Genomic DNA, 6,000 nt, shown 5'->3' with positions numbered 1-6,000 from the left:
GGCCTTTTTGAAGGTCATGGTGCCTATGGTACAAGGTATAGAAAACTTCCCAGGATCTTGCCTCTTTTGAGGTGGTTTCTGCCTAGACAAGTCATTCAGTTCTTTGGTGAGCAAAGGGGATTCATCCTCCCAAGTCTCATTTCCGAATAACTTGTCATTTAGCTTCATGATTGCTCCAAGGTATTTAGCAACTTGCTCTTCAGTGACATACTCATCCTCTTCAGAGGAAGAATACTCATCAGAGCTCATGAATGGCAGGAGTAAGTCCAATGGAATCTCTATGGTCTCAGTTTGAGCCTCAGATTCCCAAGGTTCCTCATTGGGGAACTCATTGGAGGTCAGTGGACGTCCAGTGAGGTCTTCCTCAGTGGCGTTCACTGCCTCTTCTTCCTCCCAGAATTCGGCCATGTTAATGGCTTTGCACTCTCCTTTTGGATTTTCTTCTGTATTGCTTGGAAGAGTACTTGGAGGGAGTTCAGTAATTTTCTTGCTCAGCTGACCCACTTGTCCTTCTAGATTTCTGATGGAGGACCTAGTTTCAGTCATGAAACTTTGAGTGGTTTTGATCAGATCAGAGACCATAGTTGCTAAGTCAGAGGTATTCTGCTTAGAACTCTCTGTCTGTTGCTGAGAAGACGATGGAAAAGGCTTGCTATTGCTAAACCTGTTCCTTCCACCATTATTATTGTTGAAACCTTGTTGAGGTCTCTGTTGATCCTTCCATGAAGGATTTGGATGATTCTTCCATGAAGGATTGTAGGTGTTTCCATAGGGTTCTCCCATGTAATTCACCTCTTCTATTGAAGGGTTCTCAGGATCATAAGCTTCTTCCTCAGATGAAGCTTCCTTAGTACTGCTTGGTGCATTTTGCATCCCAGACAGACTTTGAGAAATCATATTGACCTGTTGAGTCAATATTTTGTTCTGAGCCAATATGGCATTCAGAGTATCAATCTCAAGAACTCCTTTCTTCTGACTAGTCCCATTGTTCACAGGATTCCTTTCAGAAGTGTACATGAATTGGTTATTTGCAACCATTTCAATCAGTTCTTGAGCTTCAGTAGGCGTCTTCTTCAGATGAAGAGATCCTCCAGAAGAGCTATCCAAAGACATCTTGGACAGTTCAGAGAGACCATCATAGAAAATACCTATGATGCTCCATTCAGAAAGCATATCAGTGGGACACTTTCTGATCAATTGTTTGTATCTTTCCCAAGCTTCATAGAGGGATTCTCCTTCCTTCTGTCTGAAGGTTTGGACTTCCACTCTAAGCTTACTCAATTTTTGAGGTGGAAAGAACTTTGCCAAGAAGGCATTGACTAGCTTTTCCCAAGAGTCCAGGCTTTCTTTAGGTTGAGAATCCAACCATGTTCTAGCTCTGTCTCTTACAGCAAAAGGGAATAGCATCAGTCTGTAGACCTCAGGGTCAACCCCATTAGTCTTGACTGTGTCACAGATTTGCAAGAACTCAGCTAAAAACTGATGAGGATCTTCCATTGGAAGTCCATGGAACTTGCAATTCTGTTGCATTAGAGAAACTAATTGAGGCTTAAGCTCAAAGTTGTTTGCTCCAATGGCAGGGATAGAGATGCTTCTCCCATAGAAGTCGGGAGTAGGTGCAGTAAAGTCACCCAGCACCTTCCTTGCATTGTTGGTATTGTTGTTGTTTTCGGCTGCCATGTGTTCTTCTTCCTTGAAGAATTCGGTCAGGTGCTCTAAAGAGAGTTGTGCTTTGGCTTCTCTTAGCTTTCTCTTCAAGGTCCTTTCAGGTTCAGGATCAGCCTCAACAAGAATGCCTTTGTCCTTGCTCCTGCTCATAAGATAGAGAGGAGAACAAGAAAATGTGGAATCCTCTATGTCACAGTATAGAGATTCCTTTAGGTGTCAGAGGAAAAGAAGAGTAGAAGACAGAAGTGGAAAATTCGAACTTAACAAAGAAGATAGAGTTCGAATTTTGCCTTAAGGGATAGTGTTAGTCCATAAATTGAAGGATGTGAGAAGGAGGGAAGTGATTTTCGAAAATTAAGTGGGAAATTTGAAAACATTTTTGAAAAACATCACTTAATTTTCGAAAATGAAAATGGAAAAGAAATCAAGTGATTTTTGAAAAAGATTTTGAAATTAGAAATCAGAAACATTTGATTGAAAACTATTTTGAAAAAGATGTGGTTAAGAAGATATGATTGGTTTTAAAAAGATGTGATTGAGAAGATATGATTTGAAAACAATTTTAAAAGATATGATTTGAAAACAATTTGAAAAGATATGATTTTAAAAATTAATGACTTGCCTAACAAGAAAAGATATGAATCAAACATAAAACCTTCCACAACATAAAAGGCAAAAAAAATGTTCAATCAAATCATTAATTGTTAATAAGTATTTTTGAAAAAGGAAAGGAGTTAATTTTGAAAAAGATTTGATTGAAAATTGATTTGAAAAAGATTTGATTTTGAAAAGATTTTGAAAACTTAGAAAAAATTTGATTTGAAAACAAAATCTTCCTCCCCTAGCCATCCTGGCGTTAAACGCCCAGAATGGTATCCATTCTGGCGTTTAACGCCCAAAATGCTACCCTTTTGGGCGTTAAACGCCCAACCAGGTACCCTGGCTGGCGTTTAAACGCCAGTCTGTCCTTCTTCACTGGGCGTTTTGAACGCCCAGCTTTTTCTGTGCAATTCCTCTGCTGTATGTTCTGAATCTTCAATTCTCTGTATTATTGACTTGAAAAGACACAAATTAAAAATATTTTTGGATTTTTAATAATAAGGACAAACCAAAATGCAACAAGAATCAAATGACAATGCATGCAAGACACCAAACTTAGCAGTTTGTATACTACTGACACTAACAAAACGAAAATGCATATGAGACACACAAAACACTCAAGTCAATAGAATTCAAAGATCAGAACAAGGAAATCATCAAGAACAACTTGAAGATCAATGAGGACACATGCATGAATGCAATAAGAACAGAAACATGCAATTGACACTAAACTTAAGATGAGACTCTAGACTCAAAAAAAGAAATATTTTTGGACTTTATGATTTTATAAATTTTTTTTTGGATTTTTCGAAAATTATGTAGAAAAAGAAAATAAAGGTATCAAAATTCTTAATGAGAATTCCAGGAATCATGCAATGTTAGTCTAAAGCTTTAGTCTAAAGAAATTAGACATGGCCGGCTAAGCTTCAGCAGGACATTGCATTCAAGAACTAAATTGATGAAGATCAATCAGCTTTGGTGATGATAAGAACATCACATTGAAACACTAGAATTCATTCTTAAGAACTCTGAAGAAAAAAAAAATACCTAATCTAAGCAACAAGATGAACCGTCAGTTGTCCAGCCTAAACAATCCCGGGCAATAACACCAAAAACTTGATGTTGTTGCCGGATCTTGGCACTGATGTTACCAAAAGCTTGCTCAAAACTTGAACAATCCCCGGCAACGGCGCCAAAAACTTGGTGCGCGAAATTGTGAACTATACTTTTTCACAACTCTCATAATCCCCGGTAATGGCTCCAAGAACTTGGTGGCTCAATACCATGGCATTACACAACTTCGCACAACTAACCAGCAAGTGCACTGGGTCGTCCAAGTAATAAACCTTACGTGAGTAAGGGTCGATCCCACGGAGATTGTTAGTATTGAAGCAAGCTATGGTCATCTTGTAAATCTTAGTCAGGCAAACTCAAATGGATATAGTGATGAACGAAAATAACACAAAGGTAAAGATAGAGATACTTATGTAATTCATTGGTAGGAACTTCAGATAAGCGCATGAAGATGCCTTCCCTTCCGTCTCTCTGCTTTCCTACTGTCTTCATCCAATTCTTCTTACTCCTTTCCATGGCAAGCTCGTGTAGGGTCTCACTGTTGTCAGCAGCTACCTCCCATCCTCGCAGTGAAAGCTAATGCACACACTCTGTCACAGTGCTGCCAATCACCGGTGTGGTTCCCTCCCCTACTGGAATAGAATCCAGTGATTCTTTTGCGTCTGTCACTAACGCCCAGTAAGTTACAGGTTTGAAGCACGTCACAGTCATTCAGTCATTGAATCCTACTCAGAATACCACAGACAAGGTTAGACCTTCCGGTTTCTCTTGAATGCCGCCATCAGTTCTTGCCTATACCACGAAGACTCTGATCTCACGGAATGGTTGGCTCGTTTGTCAGGCGAGCACTCGGTTGTCAGGCGATCAACCATGCATCGTGCAATCAGGAATCCAAGAGATATTCACTAAGCCTCAAATGCTTGTAGAACAAGAGTGGTTGTCAGTCACTTTGTTCATGGGTGAGAATAGTGATGGGCGTCAATCATCACCTTCATCAAGTTGAAGAACAAGTGATATCTTGGAACAAGAACAAGAGGAATTGAACGGAAGAACAATAGTAATTGCATTAATACTCGAGGTACAGCAGAGCTCCACACCTTAATCTATGGTGTGTAGAAGCTCCACCGTTGAAAATACATAAGCATAAGGTCTAGGCATGGCCGAATGGCCAGCCTCCCAGTGATCTAAGATCTAAAGTGATCAAAAGATATAAAGATCCAAAGACTTCTAATACAATAGTCAAAGGTCCTACTTATAGAAAACTAGTAACCTAAGGTGTACAGAAATGAGTAAATGACATAAAAATCCACTTCCGGGCCCACTTGGTGTGTGCTTGGGCTGAGCAATGAAGCAAATTTCGTGCAGAGACTCCTCTTGGAGTTAAACGCCAGCTTTAGTGCCAGTTTGGGCGTTTAACTCCCATTTGGGTGCCAGTTCCAGCGTTTAACGCTGGGATTTCCTGAGGTGACTTTGAACGCCGGTTTGGGCCATCAAATCTTGGGCAAAGTATGGACTATCATATATTTCTGGAAAGCCCAGGATGTCTACTTTCCAAAGCCGTTGAGAGCGCGCCAATTGGGCTTCTGTAGCTCCAGAAAATCCACTTCGAGTGCAGGGAGGTCAGAATCCAACAGCATCTGCAGTCCTTTTTGGTCTCAGAATCAGATTTTTGCTCAGGTCCCTCAATTTCAGCCAGAAAATACCTGAAATCACAGAAAAACACACAAACTCATAGTAAAGTCCAGAAAAGTGAATTTTAACTAAAAACTAATAAAAATATACCAAAAACTAACTATATCATATCAAAAACATACTAAAAACAATGCCAAAAAGTATACAAATTATCCGCTCATCATCAAACAAGTTGGAATGCTACATCCGTTCACAAGTTGCAACCCACTTAATTAAAAGGGATTGGTGTTAGTGACTAGAGGGCAATCCGACAATAAACCCTACAATCTTTCTTTTAAGCCTTCCAACTCAAGGGTTCCTTTCAATCAACTCCCCATCAAGTTAGGGAACTACTCGCTCATTGTGAATGTAAAATTCATAACATATGAAAGGGAATTGAAGAAAGACATTGTAAATAAAAAAATCAAAATAATCAATTAAAAATAAAAATAATCCTTGTATTAAATAATCCCAAAAATATTCCAATGGTAAAATTAAGCAAAGCAAAGGACATGGAAGAGTAAAGCCAAGTAAATAAAACGAACTAGAATGACGAAGTCTTGATGAGGTAATAACTCTTCTCAGTATCCCAATGCAAAAAGTGGTAGAAAAATAAAATCCTAAGAACTATGAATGTCTAGAGAGAAAAACCTAGAGGAGGAGTAAAAACTAGATCTAAAACTAAAACTGTATAGAATGAATTGTTCTTCTAGTTTCTGCATGTTCTCTGGCTCTAATCTGCTGTTCTGGGCCGAAAATTGGGTCAAAATAGGGTCCAAAATGGCCCCCAGCAAATTCTGCAGATTATGCAGATCGCACTCGTCACGCGATCGCGTCATCCATGCGGACACGTCATTCGCGTTTCTCCCTGCCATGCGGTCGCGTCATCCACGCTTTCGCGTCACTTGTGCTTTTCCAATCCACGTGGTCGCGTGAGCCATGCGGCCGCGTCACTTCTCGCTGGTTATCTCCTCACTTTCTCTTGTT

At 39.7% G+C, this 6,000-nt stretch overlaps 1 non-coding gene across 1 annotated transcript; it reads left to right on the top strand.

The window, feature by feature from the left end:
* The first annotated feature begins 1,167 nt into the window (after nucleotides 1–1,167).
* Nucleotides 1,168–1,275, top strand: LOC112793460 (small nucleolar RNA R71). The gene has a single exon (XR_003198149.1). It is a non-coding gene; the product is annotated as a small nucleolar RNA R71 (small nucleolar RNA).
* Nucleotides 1,276–6,000: the final 4,725 nt, after the last annotated feature.

Source organism: Arachis hypogaea, chromosome 3, assembly GCF_003086295.3.
Source record: "Arachis hypogaea cultivar Tifrunner chromosome 3, arahy.Tifrunner.gnm2.J5K5, whole genome shotgun sequence".
Taxonomy (NCBI): Eukaryota; Viridiplantae; Streptophyta; class Magnoliopsida; order Fabales; family Fabaceae; genus Arachis; species Arachis hypogaea.
The sequence above is the reverse complement of the archived record's forward strand: the minus strand, read 5'-3'. Positions and strand labels throughout refer to the sequence as shown.